The 26,923-nt window shown below is 41.3% G+C and overlaps 1 pseudogene; it reads right to left on the bottom strand.

Annotated features, from left to right (window-relative positions):
• Positions 1-12,708, bottom strand: part of LOC149233910 (boron transporter 1-like) — a 41,515-nt pseudogene extending 28,807 nt beyond the window's left edge.
• Between the last annotated feature and the right edge of the window lie 14,215 nt (positions 12,709-26,923).

Below are 26,923 nucleotides of genomic sequence, written 5' to 3'. Positions count from 1 at the left end.
CAGGTACGTTCAGAAGAATAATCCAGAATCTCAAATTTTGGGGCAGAAAGAGGCTGGTATACAAACAAGAAGAACAATTGCAGAAGCTTCAAGCTACTTGGCATTACTCTCCTCCACTGAGCCACAAAATGTAAGAGAGGCATGCAAAGATGAATGTTGGGTCAAGGAAATGGATGAAGAACTTGAGCAGATCGAGAAAAATAACACTTGGGAGTTGGTTCATAGACCAAAAGATAAGAATGTCATAGGGACAAAATGGATATTCAAAAACAAGTTGAATGAAAATGGGGAAGTTATTAGAAATAAAGCCAGACTGGTTTGTAAAGGGTATGCTCAACAAGAAGGAATTGACTTTGAAGAAATGTTTGCTCCCGTTGCTAGACTTGAGGCCATCAGAATGTTCCTTGCTCTCTCTAGCTTCCAAAAATTCAAAGTATTTCAAATGGATGTGAAATCAGCCTTTCTGAATGGAGACTTAGAAGAAGAAGTGTACATTGAGCAACCAGATGGTTTCATCCTTGGGAATGATCCAAATCTTGTATGCAGACTAAAAAAGGCTCTCTATGGTCTTAAACAGGCTCCAAGGGCTTGGTACTATCGTTTGGACAAATACCTTCATCAACAAGGTTTTTCAAAAGGATTAGCAGATAGAAATCTTTATATAAAAGTTGAAAATGACAAATTGCTAATACTTGTTGTGTATGTAGATGATATTATCTTTGGCAGCAATGAAGAAGCTATGAGTCAAAACTTTGCCTTGGTAATGCAGAAAGAATTTGAAATTTCATTGCTTGGAGAACTGACATATTTTCTTGGACTACAAATCCAACAAAATGAAGGCGATATCTTTTTATCTCAAACCAAGTACCTCAGGCAGATCTTGAAGAAATATGGCATGGAAGATTCGAAACCAGTATGTACCCTTATGGTTACAGGATGCAGCCTCAGTGCAAATTATTAATCAGCAGTAGTGCATCAACCAACCTATAGATCCATGATTGGAAGTCTGCTTTATTTGACAGGTACCCGACCAGACATCATGCATGCAGTGGGAATAGTTGGAAGATTTCAGGCAAATCCAAAGGAAACTCATCTTCAGGCAGTTAAGAGAATCTTCAAGTATCTTCAAGGAACTCAAAACTGTGGCTTATTGTATCCTAGAGATAGAAATCTCACACTTCATGCTTATACAGATGCAGATTGGGCCAGAAGCGTGGATGACAGAAAAAGCACTAGTGGTGGTGCATTCTTTATGGGTTCTAGATTAGTATCTTGGTTCAGTGAGAAACAGAGTTCAATAGCATTATCTACAGCTGAAACAGAGTATGTGGCTGCTGCATCTTGTTGCACACAAATTCTTTGGATGATGAAAACTTTGCAGGATTTTAAAATCACTTGTGCTCCACCTATCTCCATCCTATGTGATAATACAAGTGCAATCAGCATTTCAAAGAACCCAGTCATGCATTCAAAGACCAAGCATATACCTATCAAATATCATTTTCTTCAGGAACAAGTGCTTAAACAAAAGGTCAAGTTGGAGTATGTTCCCTCTAAGGAACAAGTTGCTGATATACTCACCAAACCACTGCCCAAGGAAACATTTGAATACCTCAAACAAAAACTGGGAGTAGTTGATGCATCATATTCCTGTTGAATCTTATCTGTTGTATGTGAATTTGCGTACATGGATTGGTCAGAGATCAGCTGGCACAGGTTCAGGGGGAGCATATATTCTTCTAAATATGCATTGTTGGCATTATGGTAGAAGATCTTGGAGGAGCAAGTACAGAAGAAGAACATGGATGTTGATCTGAATAATGTTGCTAATGTTTTGTCTCTTTGTCTTATATTTCTTTTGTCAAGGTTATGTAATGGCTTATCTTGGTTGCCCCACTATGCCTGGGATGGATAATGTAATGTGCTTATTATGTATTCCTACTTGATTGGGAATTGTATGTACAAGTCTTGGGTGATAGGAAGGTCTCTTATCATGTATGAAGTCATGTTCTTTCTTGTAGAGAATCTTTTTGCAGACCTTGCTTACAGTCAGGGGGAGCATGTTCAGCACACTTCAGTAGAAGAAGAGGTATCAACAGGTTCTCAGAGGGAGTATGGTCAATGGGATGGTTATCAAGGAAAGAGAATATCTTGGTCTGCCCTTTGCCCTTGATGCCAAAGGGGGAGAGTGTTATAGACATTTTTGTGCCTTACAGCTATAATCATGAAATGTCCATAATCTAAGGGATCCAAAGTCCCTAAACATGTTGTTCCTACCCCTAGAGGAACATGGCTAACAAACCACAGCAATTCAAACAAGTTCTCCACCAGAAACTGCTCAAAAACAAGTCAATTCAGGATCAATTCAAAGGCTCCACTAGCTGTCTGCGCTGAAATGCAAAGTCTGCACTGGCTACCTGCACTGCAACGCAGGTAGAAGCACTACCAAGGTGCGCTGAGCGGGAATTGACAAATGGCAAGTTCATTCGACAAGGTGTCAAGACCCTGGAAGCTTCCAGAATCTTCCTCAATGACACTTGCCTCAGTGAATTCGACTAGTGATGAGTAAGAGGTTCTCAATCTCCAAGTGGAAGCAAGAACCTCCAAGTGGAAGCAAGAACTGACAGAGGAAGAGGACACTAGTCAGATCTCAAGTTGACTCATCCTCTCTCTAAACATCTATATATGGATCTCTCCTCCATGAGACCTGGGGGCTGGAATTTTGTTATTGCAAAGAATTGCTGTTGGTTTGAGACTGGAATCATTGGGTGCTTAATGCTTTGAGGGAAGGTGAAGATATGAATTTCATTTGCTGGGAAGGAGATGCTGGATTGGAGCCCTCTGGGTTGTATCTCTTCCTGAACCTTGTTATTCATCAATGAAGCTATCTTGATTTCTCCTATATACTGGTGTATCTTTGATGTATGATTGCATTAGTATGTTTAGTTTATTTCTAATCTTGAACTAGTTATGAATATGAATCTATGTCTTTGTGTAGTGTTCTCTTCTTGTGATCTTGCAGAAACCTCTTGAAGCTGGGTGAGCGAGAAGGCAAGTAACTGGGAACTCCCAAAGAGAAGAGAAACTAAATCGAGGGATAAACGGAAGACACCGGTTAGTCCTTCCATCTCTCTTCATTCTTAATTCATAAAGGAAGAATACTAGAATAGCTTTCTCTATTTGTTGCTAAGGCACTGTCACACCTTAGGTGGATAGGATCGTCCTGCATAGGCATTTTTCCCCACAACAAATTGGTGACTCCACTGGGGAGATCTTTTTAGTCATTTTATTTGTGTTTCCATCATTGTTTGTTTCATAGACTCAACAGCAACAATCGAACTGCATCTGTTATTCTCAGATGCAAAGTAGACAGCTGCTGCTTTGATCCAATCACTGGATTTGTCTATGATCTGAACAATGGATTCACAAATGATTTGATGATCCTTTGTGATAGATCTTAGCCCTTCCTCAAAGCATCCCTTTGATTGTACCTTGCTTGTTGCTTTGATTTGGCCTGAAATTGTAGATTAAATAGCAAACTGTGACCCAGAACCCAGTGAGAAACTCTCGTTTCTCCTTCAGTGCAAACCCTGTGAAGAGGTTCTGCATTTCAACGCAGGTCCCGTGAAGGCTACCTACGCTGAATGTCAAAACCCCTGTGTTGAGGGTGCGCTGATCCAGTTAGGCCTTGTGCAGCTGGGGTTCTCTGCTCTGTTTTTCCTTGTTTTGATCTCTGATTTTTTGCAGCCTATAACCAGGATAGGTACCTGTCTGATAACTCCTTTTCTCTGCTTAAATTCCGCCTCCTTTTGTACAAAAATACTGTGAGTGTTTTTATGTGTTTGTGGCGTCATTTACAGTTTTCCTTTGCAAGAGTGAAATAGTCATCATGTAGCCCTTGATTCAGATCTATTGATTGTGATCTTAGGAGAGAGTTCATTGGCTGTTTACAGTTGATTATACATTTACTTTTGCTTTTGGTTTGAGTTTGTCTCTTTTAAGTGTCGAAACAAGTGTTCATTTCGAAAGTCGTAAAGTGTTGTATTCTCTTCTACCCTTTCTGGTTTCGAAAAAGTAAACTTGTTTGTATTTGTCATTTAAAAGCAAATTCAAAGTTGTACAAAAAGATTTCTTTTTAGGCATCAATACTAAGAAAGCGGAAAACAAACACCTGCATTGTGCATTTGCATCTTGATAGTTTGCATGCTTGATTTAAGGAAAGTGCATTAGAGTGTGTTGATTGCTCTTTGAGAAAAGATGGCGTCTTTCTTTTCCCTTTGTAGCTAGGATTTTCATGGTTGAAAAGATATAAAAATCTTGCTTATCATCTTTAGACTGCATTTAGGAATTGTATCATACATCTCGTGGTGAACCTCAAAAGGCAAACTTCTAAAAAGATTAACCTAAAATAAATTGAATGCACTTAACAACGCTTTGCAACATAACGCACAACATAGAGGTCTAGGCTAGAGACGTGTTCCGGCGTCGTAAAGCCTGGTGACTGTCGATCTCGCTGATGGTGGGTGATTCCTCCTGAGGGACGATAGCGCCAGTACGGATTGTGCTCCCACGTACCGTCGCGTATATATTGGGAGACCCCTATAGGCATAAAACCTTTATCCTTAGGAAGCTGTGTCGGCCGCCCTACTGATCGCAATCCACTGAACACAGCATTCAGGAAGATCGACCGCCCGTACCCTAAAAGGTATTCTGCGGTTTTGCGAAAAGTTTGGAACACCCTCTACCTAGAACTCCAGAGCAGTTCCTTTTAGCCTTTTTCAGACTCTATAACGGAAAAAGTCCATCCGAGAATTTGTCACTTCGGGCTCATTAAAACATCGAAGGAGACTAGAGTCATCTTTAGCTTTTTCTCGACTCTTTAAAAGTGAAAAAGCAAGTTGTGTCTAAAGCGTCGTTAAAATTTATTTTAAACGGAACAATCACCCCTATTCCTGCGTTGATCTTTAGGTTGAGACAATGGAGCACACCAACCAAGGAATTCCCCTTGGTGGAAATCCTAGTCCCTTCTCCTCTTGGGGAGATGTTGGTGCGCCCCATATGGCCACATTGTCGCTTCCAGGACTGACAATTGGCCTGCCGGTCTGGCTCTTTTCAACCAATGTCGTTCAGAACACCACTATTCCTGAACAGTCGAATCAACAGTTAGACCAGACCAGAGTTACCCACCAGCCTTCTACTTCATCTAATTCTCCCTCTCCTCCTTCCTCTTCGCTTGACGGAACTGGTAAAACAAAAAACCAAGTTCCTAAGGAGAAGAAGGAAAAGAAGAAGAAAGAGAAGAAGAAGAAGGAGCCAAAAGCGACTGGGGGCAAACAAGTGGCGTCTGAAAAAAATCCACACACAGCACTGACTAGGCCTAAATCGCCATGTGTCATATGCAAGGGAGACCACTTCCACAGAGATTGTCCCTGCATCCCTCGGATACTAAGGGACTGGTCTCCCCGTTTTCACAATTCGGTGGCGTCAACCTCTGATAGCCATGTTGACAGCTCACCGTCAACTAGTGAAAGTGAAGTCACAGGACAGAGAGGGAAAGCTAGATTTCCCTGCAAACTGTGTGAAGGCGACCATGCCATTCACCGTTGTCCCTTCTTAGACGAGGCTAAAAGAGTTTTGGAAGATCGCCCGATTTTACGAGTGCAACTTCCTCCTGGATATCAAAAACTCCTGCCAAGTCCTTCACCAGTTGAGAACCTGGCTGGCCCGCTCAGGTGGTCAACCGAAGCACCTATCATTGAGGACGAACCGTCTGAATCCATACCTGACGAAAGTCAAAAGGTTGAGGTGGCAGTTGACCCGGTTTTGCCTTCAGAGGCTCTATCTTCGAATGATACCATCATAGAGGAGAATAAAGACAACACCGTCCAAATTCTCTTCATCAACACAGACTCCGACGAACAAGGGGGCGATTTTCCCATTCCTTTATCGCAGGAAGGAACTTCGTCAGAGTCATACCCGGCCGTCTATTCGGTCCCACCACCAAGCAACCTAGTTGTCTCATTCGACTGGAACCAACTAGGCAGACCCCGTTTGCCAGTAAGCATACCATTCAGAATTATCGTTCAAATATACAGAATGGTAATGGCTGGCACCATCTTTGATGAGGGGGCATCTGTGAGTATCCTTTCCTCTATTGCTTGGAAAGTGCTTGGTTCACCAGCGCTTTTGCCTGAAATGAGAAATCTGACAGGCTTTGATAAAGGAACCAGTCGACCTTTAGGGATCCTCCCCAATGTGCCTATCACATTGAAAGGGAAGACCGTTCAAATGAACGTGATGGTCGTTCAAGGACCCTTGGATTATAACCTTCCCCTTGGACGAGACTATATATATTTCATGGGAGCCATCGTCTCCTCACTCTTTAGAGTAATGTGTTTTCCGCACGAAGGAAGAGTGGTCAAGCTCGTGGACCAGCTTTCATTTCCCGGATCACGCATCGCAAATAGTCATATACCATCCCTAAATGGTCTCTTCACGCAAGAAATGTCTCAACCCACGGTCCGTCCTCCTGATGAGCGCGAGTAATCCAGGAGGATGTGACTGGAACCCAGGGGGCATGTATCCTGGTCTGCTTCGGCAGGAAAACTTTGGGTATAGGGTAGGTTTCCGCGGGAGAATATGACTAGTCCGTACCCCATCCGTGGTTGGAAGAGGGGTTGTTCTGGAATAAGATTCTCTTGTCAAAGTTACGTGTTTGGCACTGAGGTCCTTCACCTTTGTCTATCTCGGTAGACACCGCCGAAGAAATGTTTTGTTGAAAGAATAACAAAACAATCTTTGGGTAGCCTGAAAGAGGTAGACCTCTCCCGGTAAAACAAATGTTTTATTGGACTAAGAAGGGGTAACCTTGAAATCGTACTTTATGCCTGGGGGCATGCAAACCTTTTGGAGTGCAAGCAAGGGGCGGCTATTTATTTTTTGAATTTTTAGGTCCTTCCCTTTAAACCTGTAGGTCTAACCCTTTAAACTCGTAGGATTGGTCATTTCCGAGCTTGCATAACGAAAGGATCCGGAGCAAAGGTTTGTGAGATGAAGCTCCATAAAAAATAGAATCTTAATGAGACATTCTTATCATATGACTGGATTAATCGAGTAGTTTTAGCACACAGTTCATGCTCGTTAAAAAATAAACATAAGATCGAGCAAGTGTTTCAATCCGCGTTTAAGCTCGTTAAAAAATGAACTACCCGGTAAATAACCACAGTGAATGTAATATCATCAGCCACTAAAGCCTTGGTCGTGTTTGCACCGTCACCTCCACTTTTCCATTGGCCGATCATTCACCTCCATATGATTGTTTACCCATTTTGAGGAACAGCTGCGAAGAGTGATTTCACTAGCCATCCTTGTGACACTGCTGTGATTGGAAAATTCCAACCCGTACCTGGAATCAGCTGCTAGCCCGTTTCATCACTCGTTCCTCAAAAGACGAGTCTTCTTTAAGCTCTTTTCATCTGACTCGTAAAATATGAAAAGATTGCCAAGTTTTGGCCTTCCAGCTCGTTAAAGCGACCGGAAGTGCTATCCCTCCTCTAGATTTTAATCTTTTTGGACCTGAGGGATTATTGCACAAAAAGATCGAGCGCTTGTTTTGTTCAGCTCGTTAAAACTATCGAAAACTCATCCCTTCTGTATTGTTTTATACTTTTTCGGACTTAAGGGATTAGATGACGAAAAAGGACTTTCGGAGTTGAATTTACGTACCTTTTCAAACTCTCTAAAAATGAAAAGGACCGAGTTATCTTTGTCGCTAGACTCATTAAAATCATTAAATAGCGACAAACTTGTCTTTAGATGAGAACGAGTTTCACTATCGCTAGGCTCGTTAAAACATAGCGATGGGCTTGCCCGAAGGGCAAGTTATAGAACAAGCATATGTTATCATCCTCAAGCTTGACAAAAATAAAGAGGTACTGGTCAGCAATGACTGGGGAAAAATTGGGAGAAACTCAAGAAAACTTTGATGGTAGCAAGTCGCTCTTGAACATGACACTTTTCCTCTGTACCACAATCGGGTTGGGTTGTTTCATTCACCAGTCACATCACCATGGTCTCGCCATACCATCCATATTTCGGGTAATGCTACCGATCCATCGCATAAGTGTCGCCATATGTTCAAGAGAAGTCGTTCAAAGAAGTCAACCGTGTCCCATCCACTGCTATACATTATCCTTCATTCTTTCATGACCGCCACCCTGAATCATATGTCATCAGATCGTTTTCACCTCCATCAAAATCATTTGCTCCGTTCTGTGTCACTGATGTGGGATTCATTAAGGCCCTCCTTTGATGGATCGCTTCTTGTCGACATCAGCTCATTATCCAAGAAGTTGATCTAGGAACAACCCCTTCAGTACTTTGAAGCTTGCATGCCTCAATGGCAAGTTTCTCACTTCCGGCGACAGGTATACATCAATGACCTTCGACCGAAAGATTTTGCGTGGTGTTCGACGCCAAGTCCTTTATTCACACCACGTGAATTGTACTGCAGTACCTTGAGGGTCATTATCATTATCGGTGATTCCTCTCGCGCTTGTTAACGGTTTACCTCATTGACCGGTAATCAAGCGATGTCTTTCCATGTTCGACTTCAGAACATTTCTCACATGGATCGACTTGTATTTAGAGTGAAGATCGAACGAGTTTGAAGACCCCGGATCTAGTTTCATCCATCCGGGCTGCGATATATATTCAGGAAAGATAAATACATTAACATGTACATCATTGCAGCCGATAATCATCCTATCCAAAGGATGATAATTTCATCAAAATTATCAGTCTACCATCAGACGATTGTCTGTTCTATGTACAGAAAAATGAATTTATAAAGCTGAGCATGGGAATGCCCGCCTCAGCTAGATCATGAAAGCAGTATGAAAAATAATGTATTGTATTACAGGTCTCCTCCCAGCAATGAATGAACTTCTGATCCTCCTGATAAAGCATTTCACCCGATAAACGGCCTCATACTTTAGGGGGCAACTGTTATAGACATTTTTGTGCCTTACAGCTATAAGCATGAAATGTCCATAATCTAAGGGATCCAAAGTCCCTAAACATGTTGTTCCTACCCCTAGAGGAACATGGCTAACAAACCACAGCAATTCACAGAAGTTCTCCACCAGAAACTGCTCGAAAACAAGTCAATTCAGGATCAATTCAAAGGCTCCACTAGTTGTCTGCGCTGAAATGCAAAGTCTGCACTGGCTACCTACACTGCAACGCAGGTAGAAGCACTACTAGGGTGCGCTGAGCGGGAATTGACAAATGGCAAGTTCATTCAACAAGGTGTCAAGACCCTGGAAGCTTCCAGAATCTTCCTCAATGACACTTGCCTCAGTGAATTCGACTAGTGATGAGTAAGAGGTTCTCAATCTCCAAGTGGAAGCAAGAACCTCCAAGTGGAAGCAAGAACTGACAGAGGGAGAGGACACTAGTCATATCTCAAGCTGACTCATCCTCTCTCCAAACATCTATATATGGATCTCTCCTCCATGAGATCTGGGGGCTGGAATTTTGTTATTGCAAAGAATTGTTTTTGGTTTGAGACTGGAATCATTGGGTGCTTAATGCTTTGAGGGAAGGTGAAGATAGGAATTTCATTTGCTGGGAAGGAGATGCTGGATTGGAGCCCTCTGGGTTGTATATCTTCCTGAACCTTGTTATTCATCAATGAAGCTATCTTGATTTCTCCTATATACTGGTGTATCTTTGATGTATGATTGCATTAGTATGTTTAGTTTATTTCTAATCCTGAACTAGTTATGAATATGAATCTATGTCTTTGTGTAGTGTTCTCTTCTTGTGATCTTGCAGAAACCTCTTGAAGCCGGGCGAGCGAGAAGGCAAGTAGCTGGGAACTCCCAAAGATAAGAGAAACTAAATCGAGGGACAAACGGAAGACACCGGTTAGTCCTTCGATCTCTCTTCATTCTTAATTCATAAAGGAAGAATACTAGAATAGCTGTCTCTGTTTCTTGCTAAGGCACTGTCACACCTTAGGTGGATAGGATCGTCCTGCATAGGCATTTTTCCCCACAACAGAGAGTGATTTGGTGTTGTTGCCATCAAGTCCAAAGGGGGAAATTGTTGGCATTATGATACAAGTATTGTCCTTGAGATTGTTGGCATTATGATACAAGTATTTTCCTTGAGATTGTTGGCATTATGATACAAGTATTTTCCTTGAGATTGTTGGCATTATGATACAAGTATTGTCCTTGATGGCAACTCACACAGATAACAGATCATAGTGCAGCAGGGCAGTAGCAAAAGGTTGATGATCAGACTACAAAGAATGTAGAAAATGAAAGGCCCGCAGGTTCCTATTCACAAAGATGCGGCCTTAGGCTGGGTCCGCAAGCGCGCCGTTCAAAAGGTGAGGACACGTTCATAGGTTTTCCAAACAAAAGGTGCGGACCTAAAGCTCACAGACTCCATGTGGAGAAAAGTGCACGCACGTGGGAAATCTTATGGGTGATCCATAGTATTTAGTCCGATGCTTTTGATCCTATGGTTTTGGTCCCTGGTTTTTGCTTCTAAAGTATTGAACCCGGGTTTTTGGTCCCTTGTATTGGAATTCTATGGTTTTGGTCCATGGTTTGAGTAAGGGCTAGTCTATAAAAATTAAAGGAGATCATTTGGTTGGGTACTCTTGCATGTGAAATATCTAAAGAAAATCAAGATCTGAAATTCAGGTAATCGTTTGGAGAGTGATAGCTAAATCAAGGAGAGACCTGAGCATTAGAAGGAAGATCTACTTTGACGCATGATCAGATCTATGGATCTAACAGTCTGGGGCATATTGGAGGACTGATAATTTGGCTCTATTCAGAGGTCCGCAGGTCAACCACAGTGCAGGTGCAGAGGTACGCAGTTCAGACATGGGTTTAGTGCCTAGGTGCGTAGTTTAGACACGGGTTTAGGTGCGGCGGTGCACAGTTCAGCGACGGGTACAAGTGTGGAGGTCCGCAGGCGAACCACAGTTCAAGTGCGACGGTGCGCAGTTTAGTAGCAGGTGCAGGTGCAGAGGTCCGCAGGATAGACACAGACAATGTGCGGATATCCACAGGTTTATATTGGTGAAGTTGCGGACTTTTCTTGAAACTTATTTTAGCTGCTTTTGTCTATTACTGCAGTGTTCTAGGTTTAGAATAGGTGTCTTGTTACTGGTATTATTTTTTGGTTACTACATTCTGAGAAGATAAGTGGTTGATTCAGTAGTTGATTGTGGAAAGGAGATCGGTTGATACACATGTACTTGATGTTTGTTTGATGTTCATGGATCTAGTCTAAAAATTTATGAAACATGGTCCCTGGAAGAAAAGAGAAGGTTGAAGCCTTCAGTAGGTGAACACCTACGTACTAGTAGCTCAGCTAGTACAAGAGCTAAGTGGGTTGTAGCTCCCTTCCAGGAGAGTCTGGAAAATGAGAGAGGGTTGTAGCTCTCTGCAGGTTGCACCCTGCGTACTGGTAAAGGACTGCACTAGTACAGAATCATTGTAAAAAGAAATTTCTAATTGAAAGAAGATAAAGACATATTGCAGCAGGTGGTTTTCACCCACATTGGATTTCCACCTTATATCTGGTGTTCTTTGGTGTGACTGTCTATTTTTCTTGTTCTTGTTCATTATTATATGGTACTGAAATACAAATTAATGGTCAACATCTGAAGAATAAATTAAATTATAAATCTGGAAGGTATATTGAAAAAAAATTGATAATACTGATTCACCCCCCCCTCTCAGTATTATTTTCAACACTTTTCAGCTTCTTCATGAGTTAAACAACGTCGGAAAATAGAATCCGCCCCACGACGATAGAGTGTATCTCTAATCATTTTGTATTTTTGGGATTGGAAACGTATTTTCCATCACTGAGATCGTGAAATTTCAGGCCCAAAAGATTGGGTTTGGAGATAAACAATGATATCTCCATACCATGGATCAAGAGTATTGATAAGAAACAAGGATTTGTCCACAATGGGCTCTTCCGCCACAGTTTCAGTATCAGCACGCGGGAAATCACACATCAGTTCCACAAATACCAAGATTTCTTTGCCTTGGATTTTTCAAATTCCAAGTCAAAATCCTACAAGATAACAATCCATTTGGAATACTTGCCCCCTAGCAATTGTTTGGTCAAAATATAGATCATAGGGTTACAGTCAGAAATTACGGTAGTTTTGCGTAGTAAGATGTAATGACGAAATCTTCGGACAGTGTGAACAGCTGCCAAGGCAAATTTCTCCACATGCGAATATTTAAGTTTAGTCAGATTCAAAGTTTGACTAAGATAGTAAATCACATGTTCACTATTGAATTCATTTTCCTGAACTAAAACCATCCCAATGGTGGAATGAGAAGCGGCGAGGTACAAGAAGTAATCCTAGTTGTAATTGGGAGGATGCAATAACGATGCATGGGTCAACGCGTGTTTAAGTGCATCAAAATATTTGTCAACTATCTCATCCCAAAAGAATGGAGTATTCTGTTTCAACAGCCTGGTGAAACCCTCTGTTATCTCGGCATAGTTAGGAATGAAATGACATAAAAAGTTTGCTTTCCCTTGCAAACTTTGGAGTTGGCGAAGATTCGAAGGAGGAGGTAATTTGACAATAGCTTCAACCTTCGAGGGATCAACACAAATGTCAGCTTTTGAAACAACGAATCCTAGTAAACGACCCATTTCTATACAGAAAACACATTTGTGTGGATTTAGCCTAATTCAATAATGCCTACATCTCATAAAGATTGCTCGTAAATGAGTGAGATGATCGGCTCTACGTAATGAATGGGTAGGTAAATCATCGAGATAAGGTTACACAATGTGCTTGATGTCATGAAACGCGTAAGACATAGCTCTTTGAAAAGTTGCTCCGACGTTCTTTAATCCAAAAGGTAATTTGCAATAAGAAAAAGTACCCCATGGGCAAATGAAAGCCATTTTTGGTTGATCAGCAGGGAGTATGTTGATTTGATTATAACCGGAAAAGCCATCCATAAAGGAGAAAATTTCACTGTCGGCACAACCATCAATGATTTGATCGATATAGGGGTTGGATAATTGTATTTGGGACAAGCTTGATTAATATCCCTATAATCGATACATATTCTTATCATCCCTTGCTTTTTGTTAACAGGAACAATATTCGATACCCAATCCGTTAAGGGAATTGGATAAATGAAACCTACTCGAAGTAATTTCTCAACTTCTGCTTTAATAACAGCAGCTTTTCACGGATGTATCTGACGCAAATGTTGCCAGACAGGTTTAGCATCTGGGTAAGTTTTGATTTCATGAACAACAATTTCTGGATCGATTCCTAGCATTTCTTCATATGACCAGGCAAACACGTCACAGAATTCTTGAAATAGGGCTTTATAAGTTTGGAGTTCATTGTCCATATAGGAAGCACCTATATGAATGTTTTCAACAATTCCAGGTTTAACTGAAATGTTAAGAGGAATTGTTCGAGAAATATTTCACAATTTTAACTCAGAATCTGGATGTTGCAATGGATTCTGTGGTTCTTTGACATATTCAGTAGCAAAAATAGATGAAAAATCATTTTCAAAATGATCAAGCTCAAGTAAGAACAAAGATCGATGATGAAGATCTTCCCATGGTAAATCATCAACAGACAAAATTTCACGAATCTGCTCATCCGTATGAACAAGCTCAAAAAAGTTGTTGAATTTGAGGTTGATATTGAAAGTGATTCTCCATGGACCACATTCATTAGATCAATTTCGGTTGAAGAAGGGTCAGAAAACGACTGTACAGCCTGATATGCAATTTCATAGGGACTCAAAGGCATCGCATCACCAAATGAATCCACCTCAGATTCGGAAGGTACAATCCAAGGATCATCCAAAACAATAGTGTTTGATGAAATCATATGAATGGTTGCAGTAGAGGGCAATACGTTAGGAGGAGGAAAGGAAAAAGTTCCTAGTAAACCAGAATCTTTAACCAATCCTACCCCAACATCCTCGTAAGGGATAGTTGTTTTACCGACATGCTGGATACTTTCAAAAGAGGTTGGGTTGGATGAAAAATAAGTCAGCTGGTCTATTGTGACGATCTTTCCATTATGAAGAAACTTTATAAGTCGAAAGACTAATGAAACAACAACAGTCATAGTGTACAACCAGCTGCGACCCAAAAGAAGGTTGTAATCTAGAGGGGCATCAACCACTTCCACATCTAGATTAATAGTTTTGCCTTCAACCCCTATAGGTAAATCCTGTAGAATGCTAAAAGGATGGAACCCACGACTATGAAAAGCATTTAGAATCGTTGGGGATTGATTGAGTGTAGGAAAACCAAGCGATCTCCAACACTGGATCAACATAATACACGTAGAAGCTCCCTCATAAATTACAGTCCTAAAGCAAGGTATGTTTTTTACTAACACTGGAATCTGGAAAGCCATTTGATGAGGTAAGCGAGGTGTACTATTCTCTAAATCGAAGATTATAAGGTTCGAGTCCTGAATATCAATAGATCCTATAGCCGACAAAAGTAATTTACGCTGTGCTAACCATGATTGTAGAACCTCCAAAGCCGACATTGCTGAAGGGGAAATAGCTAAATCTTCAACAATGTTATAATTTTGAGCAGCTCTCGCATGCAGATTGAAAGCTGAATTCCGAAGTATACCTTTAGCAGGTGGTTTCATTACTAATTCTGGGTTAGGTTTCTTGATCTGTAGCGGATCAGAACCAGAAGGAGTTGAATTTGAGGGGTTTGAATTAGAAGATTCTGCTTCCTTACCACCAATAGGACTTTTATTGCCATAATCTTGCAATCGCGTCGCAATCCTAACATGGGACATCATCATTATGGGTTCTTGTGAGGCATTTGAGGAAGAACCGATCATATTATTATCTTGACTAGGAAAAATATCCTTCAAGACAACAGGCGTTTGAGAACCTTTGATGATTTTTGCAACCTCTGCACGATTTGGGAAGTCTCTTGTAAAATGCTATTCGTCACAAATGAGATAAGGATAGCGAGGTTTACGTTTCTCGTAAGTAGATTCAGTTTTATCTGATTTCTCTTTCGAATTTTGTTTATTTTTCTTCTTCCCTTTATTTTTACAGTCGGATTTTGATTTGGCCGTAGATGATTCTACGACATGAATATCAACAGGAATTTCAGCGGAAGAGTCTCCTGTCGGGGAATCTAGTGAAGTTATAATAGGAGAAGAATTCTTTGAAGATTTCTTCTTACTTTTGGTGTTAACTGAACCAATCATACCATCAGTGGCATGAGACCCTAAAAGAGTTGTAGTTATTTGATTTTGTTTCAGAAGGTCGGGGATTTTTTCGTGTAAAGTACCCAACTGCGTATAAACGGGGTCAAGGTACTGAGCTTGAGAAATTACTTGCTCTTTGGTAACAACTCCTGCCTTAGCTACATCCTCAGTGAGTTTAGGTAATAATGATTTAACAAACCATTCTGCTAAAATTTGATCTGGAATAAAAACCTTCACTAAATGTCGTCGACATCGCCATTCATGAATATGATTTGAAATATATGTGGACGTTGACTATTTTAATGAAGTTAATAATTCCTTGCCATTGTCATATCTAATAGGCAACTGAAAATGAGTTAAGAACAAAGTGGCTAACTGACTAAAATTATAAAAAGAGGCTCGTGGTAACTCAATGTACCACTTGGCCGCAAGACCAATCAGAGTACGTTGAAGAAGACGTAAGCAAATTGAATCATCTATAATGGAATTAGATGGGCACCAGAGATGATAAGTCATCACATGGTTTGACAGATCCTCTCTTGATTTACCTTCAAACTTTGGGATATCATTGGGCAACTTATTCGGCATTGGCGGTCAAAATGGAAGATAATTAATCAGATCGTTCGTAAGGCGCGACAAATCAGGCAAGTCCAAAGTTGCAATAAACGGTAACTGATATTTAGGGTCACAAAAACCCTGGGTCATAAGACCAGCCCCAGGAGGAGGATATCTAGGATAACGTGGAATTGAAATCACATTTGGAATATTATATCCTCCCGAAAAACCAGGATTAACTGGACCAAACTAGGGTTTATGAGGTTGCTAATAAGTATATCCAAGGTACAGTTAATACTGGTAAACTGGGCTTTGAACAGCAGGACCGAATTGGTACTATCCCTATTACGGTTGATAAGTGAACTGTGGTTGACTTGTGACAACCGTACTTGGACCAGGTTGTCCTATAGGCATCTGAACTGAAGTCTGAATTGTAGGTCTGGACTGAGGTAAAGAGGCTTGAGGAGTTGATGCAGGAACAGTAGAAACCGGAGCCATTGATACTCCAGAAGTAGGTGGGGTAGATTGAACAGAAGCTGCAGTAGTTGCAGCAGTCATTTGAGGCGGAGTTCGAGGTGAACTAGGCCCACACTGATGAGCTACACCAGATGCAGAAGTTTGAATAGTAGGCTGGACAGGTTGCTGGGTTGAACCAGAAACCAAAGGCTGTCCAGATTGAGATGACAACTGTACATTAGGTTGCAAGATCTGTTGAGATTGAGATGGATCCCACACCATGTTCATTCCGGGGTATGGACCCATAGAAGGTTGATCATATTGAGGGCCATAACCGGGTTGAGCATAGGGCTGATAATTCAAAGGTACATTTCCAGCTCCTTGTACAAATGATTGACCAGAAGGTGGTTGGAAACCTTGGGTTGGGTACTGAACTTGAGGTTGATAACCTTGAGGCATGTACTGAAACTGGGGTTGACCTTGAGGTATATATTGATACTAGGGTTGACCTTGAGGTATGTACTGAGTCTAGGGTTGACCTTGAGGAATGTATTGTCCCGAATGAATGTACTGTCCTTGAGGTTTCCCCCCAGGCAGTAACTAACTACCTTAAGGTTGCCCCCCAGGCGATAATTGAGTACCTTGAGGTTGCCCCCCAGGCGGTAACTGACTACCTTGAGGTTGCAGATTTAGAGTAGTACCAGACATCATAAAAATTTCTTCTACGCTCTGTTAGAGTCGGTCTAGTTATCCCTCCGTCAGAGATCAAAGCTCTTTTGCATTTCATGATTAGGTGTCCCATCAGTTTTAGTCAGTTGCATTTCGTTAGGCATGCCAATACTCTGATGAAGTGGGTTGTGTAATTCAATCCCCTCGTGCTTGGCACTACTGGTTCAGGCCTGTTTATTAAAATAAGTCTTCAAAGGACATTTACAATCATGTTTTAAATTTTGAGGTCTTAGGTCTAGGGTTGAGTCAATTTTGTCTTGAAAAGTCCTAGAAGACCAGCAGGCCAGAGGGATGACTTTGATAGATCATCACTTCAATAATTTTCATCATTGTACAGCTGAATTAGGACTTCTCTTCAAAACTCTGTTTTGAAGATAAGTCGCCATCTCATTTTTGTAAAAATTGTCAAAATTTTCAGTTCTTCAATCGTTCAAGTGCAGCCTTGGTCTCCTTTGCCAGAGCATATCAGAGCTATCCCTGCAAAAAATTATCAGAGAAAATCATTATTTCAACCAATTTTAAAGGGGAAACCAAAAAGGTCAAAGCCTATTAATTTTCAAAAAGTGTCAACAGCCGAACATAAGAAAATGGGTTTTGGGTTAAGCAAAAATCAACAAGGAGTCTATATGAAGATATTTCTCCTCATTTGCAACCCATTCTACATTCCAAAAGCAAAGAGCATTGTGTTAAGGCGATTTTGTGAGTTTGTGGGAAAATCGGGCCGTTTCCAGGGCGCGCTACGCATCAGGTTGGGCGCGCTACGCATCGGTGGCGCGCTACGCATCAGGCCGCAATTTTCAGTGTAATTTTGCACGGGCGCTACGCATCAGGAGCGCGCGGCGCGTTGGGTGAGGCGCGCTACGCATTGAAGTTTATGCCCAGAACTTTGCCAGAAATCACTAAAACGCCTCTTCTCAAGCATCAAATCACAGGTAGGCTTACATTCACGGCTTGTTCTTGGTTTTTGGATGGTTTATGTAAGAGATTATGATATATTTGCCATGGAAAACCAAGTGTAAAAACCCTCCTTGTCCATTAATTTGCTGTAAGGATTTAAATGCCAAGATTGTTGTAGGGTTTCAAAAATAAATGTTAACCAAGGTTCTCATTTTCCTATTTCCTTTTGATTCCCTATCCCCTATATTCACCAATATTTTCCCCAATAATTCCTCATAAAACCCTACACTATTCTCCCTCAAATCCTAACCCCTCCCTTCTACTACAAACATATTTTTCCTACCCTACCTCATCCCAAACCCTAAAACTTCAAGATTTTCATGTCCCTTCCCTTCCCTAAATTCCTTGTTTTATTTCCATTGTCCCCATTTCCCTAATGTTTCCCCTTTCCTAACATTTCCCTTGTATATTTGTGTCCCCTTGGTCACAGCATTTTGAGAAAAAGAAAAAGTCTACAGTCAAATTTTGCACACAGTTGTATATCAGCATATATAACATGTCAGAGACCGAGTCAGCTTATGAGCAGGATTATGATAGTGATTCTACACCAGAGGTAAGTGTGCCAAGGAGGTATCACAAAGGTGGCAAAGGTGGTCGGCATGTCAGGGAGGAGCCTACCTCTTTGGCTCAATTGCAAGCTTGTCCACTTGCAATGGATTGTTTTCGGTATCAATCATGTTTTGAATACTGTGAGCGGATCTCACAAATCCAGCATCATCGGGAACTAGTCCGTTTATTTGTTCTACATTTGCAGGATGGTCAGGTAAACCTTGTTGGAGTGAATTTCACCTTGTCACCTGAGACTATTTCTCAGGCCACTGGGTTACCAAATGTAGGGGAGGAATGGAGTAAACGCCAGCAGTTAGACAGATTTCACTATGAGCCATATATTAAGCCTAGATGTGTAAGACACTTGACTGCAGTTTTTCCTTTCAGATTCCTAAGGGATGAGTATGCACCATTGATGAAACTCATCATTCGATATTTCAGTTGTGAGGGTATATTCTCACATCTCTATGCGTACCATGTCCGTTTGTTGATGCATTTAACAAGGGTACGTATGATGAACATTCCCTTTTTCATGTGTCACAACATAGAGAGGATGGTGCCTTTAGTACAAAGGAAGAGCCCAGCACATTAGCATAAAAGCATCTATCATTATGCATTGATCAAAATCATAGTGATGCATCAGTTGGCACAGCAGGGCATTACTTGGGAGGATTTTATTTCTCGTGACCTTTTCACAGGGCCACAGCCACCTCCTGAGATTGTTCATGATGAGGGAGGGCCTTCACATCAGTTTGACATTCCTGAGATAGAGCATGTCAGTGCTCCAGCATGTGTGACATATCAGTGAGGACACAGGGCCTTATTTGCATCTACACGACGAGTACTATCTCCACCCGGGGTGGAAGGGGTCTCGTTGACTTCATCAGCACAGCGAGTGTTATCTCCACCTCGTGTGGAAGGGGCCTCGCTTTCGACAGCAGCACCACAGGTACAGGATAAGGGAAAGAAGCCCAAGCATGAGGAGAGGCCTTCAGGTGAGCCATCAAGTTTTGTTACTAGTCATGATGAGATAGCTTCATATATCAGGTATCTAGAGCAGCGCAATAAACAGTTAGAGGACGAGCACACACTTATAGAGTTGCAACGAATATGTGAAGACCGTAGGTTGGCCCGTAAAAGACCGGGTGATTTGACACCTGTTGTGCGGAAATTTGTGCTTGAGAAGGTCAACCGACACTTGGAGGGGTTGTTGGTGAAAGCCAATAGAGACAAAGACTTGCTTCGTGACATGAAGAATCATTACTGGGCCCGCATGCATGTTTGCAAAGCGAAAATGAAGATCCTTAAGAGGCGATTGAGCAAGGCACTAAAACGGCAGAAAAGGCCCAATCCACTCCAAATTTTGGCCGAAGCCTCTTTTGACTGAGCATAGTACTTGATTGGGGACCCCCGGCCCAAATTTCAACAAGTTTGGGGAAAATTTTGTCAATTTTGAAATTTTTGTGTAAAAAACAGGTTTTTGGCCTCAACGGGTAGCGCGCCGCGTGCTACCCTTAAACTTTGGAGGTCCAAATCACGAAAGGTTTACATTTTTGGATTTTTTATGATGAAATACACCTGCTCAGCCACTGCCAAGGCATTTCATCAAGGTTTGGGTCCCCAAAAGGTCAAAAAACATGCAAACAATGACCTCACTGCCCCTTTTTGGACACACAGGTAGCAGCCTTGGGAGAATGCACTTTTGGAGGGGTAAATGAACATCAAATTGGAAAATTCCACTTGGGTTGGAAATTTGACATCCAGGGCTTTCCAACAAGCCAACCTGAGCTCAATTTGGATACCCGGAAGTGCCCCAAAAGCAGGTGGAAAGGCGCGCTACGCATTAGGATTTTTTGCACATTTTTCACCTTCCAGCTCAGGAATTCGCCAAGTTTTGACCAATTTTGACTTGTGATGGGATTTTTCACCCTCCTTGATGTAATTAATGTAAATTTATGTTGAATTAACACTTATTTACCTATTCTAGATGATTCATTCATAAAATAGCAAAAATTTAATGAATGAATTGGTTTCCTAGCTTATAGAGGCAAGTTGTTTTGACTACCTAGATTGTAGTGCTTTGTTCAGAATTGGTTGAAATAGCTCCTAGGATGATGATCTCGACCCCTAGAGGTAATGGAATGGGTTAGATTGCCTATATTATGTATTTTTTATTCATTTTCAGGGTTGGACTCTTTGGGAAGAGGCTTTGAGACTTTATTGTACATTTCACTTCAGCATTTTGGCAAAGGGAAGACCAGTGATTTGCAGCACTATTTGGAATTCTTGTGGCTTTATGTCTTGATGGTGTGCTTCTTTCAGTACTTGTAAGTTTTTTATGTGTATCATTTTCCCTCTCTCATCTTCTGCAATTAAACAAATGAAGTGTTAAGGTAGAATCCATAAATTTGCTATGCTCTGCCTTTAAATTTGTTTAATTTTCCATGTTTTCTTCAGTTTAAGGAGAATCCTTGAGACTTACTTGCTCTCCTTAGCTCCTCACCTATCTGATTTATTCACCTCATCACTTTAAAAGCATCAAAACAACTGCCTACCTTGATCTAATCAGACCTCTGCAGAAACTGTGTCTCATCCCTGCACTCAAAATTGCCTTTTCCTTTGATTCGACAAAAACCCAAAAAAATCACCCTTAAACCTCTGTAATTAATACCTAGCCTAAGATCAATATTCCTTATTGGTCATCTCAGCCCCTTTGAAAACCTTTTGCCGAGATAGACCTGGAGAGAGCCCTCTCCTGTCCTCGTAGGGCTAGCTACGAGGCTGAGTGTGGTATGATGTTGCCTCGAGTTTTGCCTTCCTCAGCCTGAGGCAGATTTGAGCGCTAACATAGTGGCGACCATACTGGGGATAGAAAAAATGGTTGACTTGTTGATGTCATTTGTTTTATAAGCTATAGACGGAGCCTGAAGTTATGCCAAGTAGCCTTCGAAACACTTTTGTTTTGCATTAGCAGAAGTAGATAAACGTTGCTTCAGTCAATCTCCGCTCTAGCTTGTAACCATGACATTTAACTTGTTTATTACCCCAGTACCTGCATCAAGTTCAGATCTGATTGTTGATGGTGGACAATGATCAGGCATAAGAACGCTGAAATCATTCACCTGGCGACTTCATTCATTGGAAAATCTAGAGATCAATGCTTCATGGTGACTTCACTGCAGGAAGATTAGTAGCTTTGAGCTTTTCAAGATGGATCGGGTTGCAAGAAGTTATGCTCTCTTGAGCCGAGATCACATTCCAAGTTTTCCAAATAAGATGCCCAAGGTAGATTGGTCAAGGAAGCTGCCTATATTTAATGATGATGGTAAGAAGGATGCTGCTTTACATCTAGTTAGATTTCACATGCATATTCGCAAGTTGAAGATTGATTTTCCTGAAGATTGCTTGATGAAGATATTCTTGGCCACTCTGGAAGGTAAAGCCCAATCTTGGTATGAAAATTTGCTGTTGGCCTATATTTACTGTTTAAAGGATTTTCATGCCTTGTTTATTGAAAGATATCAAGCATCTTATCCATCATTGAATTTGGTTCATGACTGTTGCAAACATGCTTCTACTTTTATTGAAAGCCTTGAGAAATATTATGAAGATGATAATTTTATGGATGATGAAATCATGGAGGCCCTGTACGAAAATCCGTTTCAGCAGCATAAAGAAAACTTAGAGGATACTTGTCAAAATGATCAAGACATTTTGTAGCAGAATCAAGATCAGCAGGCTGAAGATGGTCATATGGCTGAAAATAATGAAAGAGAAAATATCGTTTCAGATCTGTCCATAGAAGAAGACAACATGCAGGTAACGCAGGAAAGTAATGTTCCAATCTCAGAAAGTGATGATGATAAATCAGATCGAGAGATAAATTGTGATGAGGCAAAACATGTTGTTCCGGATCTCATAAAAGAGAGTTGTATTGTCGCGGCTGCCTCCAATGAAGAAAACGGAGTAGCAGACTTAAATGCTCTCATCTCACCAGCACTAGATCTTCATGATGAGGTAGTTCATTTCCTCTGTGAAAAACAAGACAAGATCTTCGTTCAAGTAAGTGAAAAGGTTTCTCTGGATGAATCTATGGTAGCTGATAGAAATGTTAGTGTTGGGTTTCACGAAACATCTGAAATTTCTTTTCTCATGATTGATGAATGTAATGAGAATCTGGCTGTCATATCATATGAGGATGACCTACCATATATTCAAACTACAAAATATCAGACCATTCAGGATTTCATTTCAGATTCTTCCTCATATGTCTCATGTTTTGAAATGTTATTTCAAGAGGAGATCTGCTCATCTACTTGTTCAGAATTTTTTGAGGACCAGGAACATACTCTTTCTGGAGTACATGATGAAGGAAGATCAGAATCAAGAGAAAAAGACACCTTGCTCTTCTGGCAGGAGGAAAGACTTCATGTTTTTCAGGATCCAATGGCAGATCTGTTGCAGTCAGCAGTGAAGGTGATTATTGCAATATTCAGTGATGAAGGAGATTATGGTCGACTATATTTTTGGATGCCCAATTACCAGTATTCATTGTTGACCAGAAGATCTGATAAGAAGAATCAGTCAAGAAGCCATCTTCTTGATTGGTTGCATTGGCATTTTGATATAGTTTGATGGTATATTGTCTTGTAAGAAACACAGGTGGTTGTCATCATGATTTCAAATCTTGATGGACTGCTGCCCTTCAATAAGATTTGTAAAGTCTTGTTTTAAGTCAGTCATGAGTCTGTTGAGTCAGTTTTTTCAAGTTATTTCAGTTTGCCATCAAGTCGGTTTGAGTCAAGTTTCAGTCAGTTTTCAGTCAAGTTTTCATTCAATAAATGTGTCAAAGGTTTTGTGTTATCCGTTTCAAATAATGACTCCATCGCCCAATGGATGAAGGCACTGTCTAGCTCTTATAGATATCTGTGGTTCTTGGCATCTCCAAGGAGCTACCATCCCCATTGGAGCCAATGTTAGAGTCGGTCTAGTTATCCCTCCGTCAGAGATCAAAGCTCTTTTGCATTTCATGATTAGGTGTCCCATCAGTTTTAGTCAGTTGCATTTCGTTAGGCATGCCAATACTCTGATGAAGTGGGTTGTGTCATTCATTCCCCTCGTGCTTGGCACTGCTGGTTCAGGCCTGTTTATTAAAATAAGTCTTCAAAGGACATTTACAATCATGTTTTAAATTTTGAGGTCTTAGGTCTAGGGTTGAGTCAATTTTGTCTTGAAAAGTCCTAGAAGACCAGCAGGCCAGAGGGATGACTTTGATAGATCATCACTTCAATAATTTTCATCATTGTACAGCTGAATTAGGACTTCTCTTCAAAACTCTGTTTTGAAGATAAGTCGCCATCTCATTTTTGTAAAAATTGTCAAAATTTTCAGTTCTTCAATCGTTCAAGTGCAGCCTTGGTCTCCTTTGCCAGAGCATATCAGAGTTACCCCTGCAAAAAATTATCAGAGAAAATCATTATTTCAACCAATTTTAAAGGGGAAACCAAAAAGGTCAAAGCCTATTAATTTTCAAAAAGTGTCAACAGCCGAACATAAGAAAATGGGTTTTGGGTTAAGCAAAAATCAACAAGGAGTCTATATGAAGATATTTCTCCTCATTTGCAACCCATTCTACATTCCAAAAGCAAAGAGCATTGTGTTAAGGTGATTTTGTGAGTTTGTGGGAAAATCAGGCCGTTTCCAGGGTGCGCTACGCATCAAGTTGGGTGCACTACGAATCGATGGCGCGCTATGCATCAGGCCGCAATTTTCAGTGTAATTTTGCACGGGCGCTACGCATCAGGAGCGCGCGGTGCGTTGGGTGAGGCGCGCTACGCATTGAAGTTTATGCCCAGAACTTTGCCAGAAATCACTAAAACGCCTCTTCTCAAGCATCAAATCACAGGTAGGCTTACATTCACGGCTTGTTCTTGGTTTTTGGATGGTTTATGTAAGAGATTATGATATATTTTCCATGGAAAACCAAGTGTAAAAACCCTCCTTGTCCATTAATTTGCTGTAAGGATTCAAATGCCAAGATTGCTGTAGGGTTTCAAAAATAAATTTTAACCAAGGTTCTCATTTTCCTATTTCCTTTTGATTCCCTATCCCCTATATTCACCAATATTTTCCCCAATAATTCCTCATAAAACCCTACACTATTCTCCCTCAAATCCTAACCCCTCCCTTCTACTACAAACATATTTTTCCTACCCTACCTCATCCCAAACCCTAAAACTTCAAGATTTTCATGTCCCTTCCCTTCCCTAAATTCCTTGTTTTATTTCCATTGTCCCCATTTCCCTAATGTTTCCCCTTTCCTAACATTTCCCTTGTATATTTGTGTTCCCTTGGTCACAGCATTTCGAGAAAAAGAAAAAGTCTACAGTCAAATTTTGCACACAGTTGTATATCAGCATATATAACATGTCATAGACCAAGTCAGCTTATGAGCAGGATTATGATAGTGATTCTACACCAGAGGTAAGTGTGCCAAGGAGGTATCACAAAGGTGGCAAAGGTGGTCGGCATGTCAGGGAGGAGCCTACCTCTTTGGCTCGATTGCAAGCTTGTCCACTTGCAATGAACTGTTTTCGGTATCAATCATGTTTTGAATACTGTGAGCGGATCTCACAAATCCAGCATCATCGGGAACTAGTCCGTTTATTTGTTCTACATTTGCAGGATGGTCATGTAAACCTTGCCGGAGTGAATTTCACCTTGTCACCTGAGACTATTTCTCAGGCCACTGGGATACCAAATGTAGGGGAGGAATGGAGTAAACACCAGCAGTTAGACAGATTTCACTATGAGCCATATATTAAGCCCGGATGTGTAAGACACTTGACTGCAGTTCTTCCTTTCAGATTCCTAAGGGATGAGTATGCACCATTGATGAAACTAATCATTCGATATTTCAGTTGCGAGGGCAGATTCTCACGTCTCTACGCGTACCATGTCCATTTGTTGATGCATTTTACAAGGGTACGTATGATGAACATTCCATTTTTCATGTGTCGCAACATAGAGAGGATGGTTCCTTTAGTACAAAGGAAGAGCCCAGCACATCAGCATAAAAGCATCTATCATTATGCATTGATCAAAATCATAGTGATGCATCAGTTGGCACAGCAGGGCATTACTTGGGAGGATTTTATTTCTCGTGACCTTTTCACAGCGCCACAGCCACCTCCTGAGATTGTTCATGATGAGGGAGGGCCTTCACATCAGTTTGAAATTCCTAAGATAGAGCATGTCAGCGCTCCAGCATGTGTGACATATCAGCGAGGACACAGGGCCTTATTTGCATCTACACGACGAGTACTATCTCCACCCAGGGTGGAAGGGGTCTCGTTGACTTCATCAGCACAGCGAGTGTTATCTCCACCTCGTGTGGAAGGGGCCTCTTTTTCGACAGCAGCACCGCAGGTACAGGATAAGGGCAAGAAGCCCAAGCATGAGGAGAGGCCTTCAGGTGAGCCATCAGGTTTTGTTACTAGTCATGATGAGACAGCTTCATATATCAGGTATCTAGAGCAGTGCAATAAACAGTTAGAGGACGAGCACACACTTATAGAGCTGCAACGAATCTGTGAAGACCGTAGGTTGGCCCGTAAAAGACCGGGTGATTCGAAACCTGTTGCGCGGAAATTTGTGCTTGAGAAGGTCAACCGACACTTGGAGGGGTTTTTGGCGAAAGCCAATAGAGACAAAGACTTGCTTCGTCACATGAAGAATCATTACTGGGCCCGCATGCATGTTTGCAAAGCGAAAATGAAGATCCTTAAGAGGCGATTGAGCAAGGCACTAAAACGGTAGAAAAGGCCCGATCCACTCCAAATTTTTGCTGAAGCCTCTTTGACTAATCATAGTACTTGCTTGGGGACCCCCAGCCCAAATTTCAATAATTTTGGGGAAAATTTTGTCAATTTTGAAATTTTTGTGTAAAAAACAGGTTTTGGGCCTCAACGCGTAGCGCGCCGCGCACTACCCTTAAAATTGGGAGGTCCAAATCACAAAAGGTTTGCATTTTTGGATTTGCTATGATGAAATACACTTGCCCAGCCACTGCCAAGGCATTTCATCAAGGTTTGGGTCCCCAAAAGGTCAAAAAACATGCAAAAAATGACCTCACTGCCCCTTTTTGGACACACAGGTAGCAGCCTTGGGAGAATGCACGTTTGGAGGTGCAAATGGACATCAAATTGGAAAATTCTACTTGGGTTGGAAAGTAGACATCCAGGGCTTTCCAACAAGCCAACCTGAGCTCAATTTGGATATCAGTAAGTGCCCCAAAAGCAGGTGGAAAGACGCGCTACGCGTAGGGCTCATGCGCGCTACGCATCAGGATTTTTTGCACATTTTTCACCTTCCAGCTAAGGAATTCGCCCAGTT

This window comes from Pinus tabuliformis, chromosome 8, assembly GCF_031772625.1.
Source record: "Pinus tabuliformis cultivar Carrire ecotype Pingquan chromosome 8, CPIR1, whole genome shotgun sequence".
Lineage (NCBI taxonomy): Eukaryota > Viridiplantae > Streptophyta > Pinopsida > Pinales > Pinaceae > Pinus > Pinus tabuliformis.
Note: the sequence above shows the minus strand (reverse complement) of the source record. Positions and strands in the feature narration are given on the sequence as shown.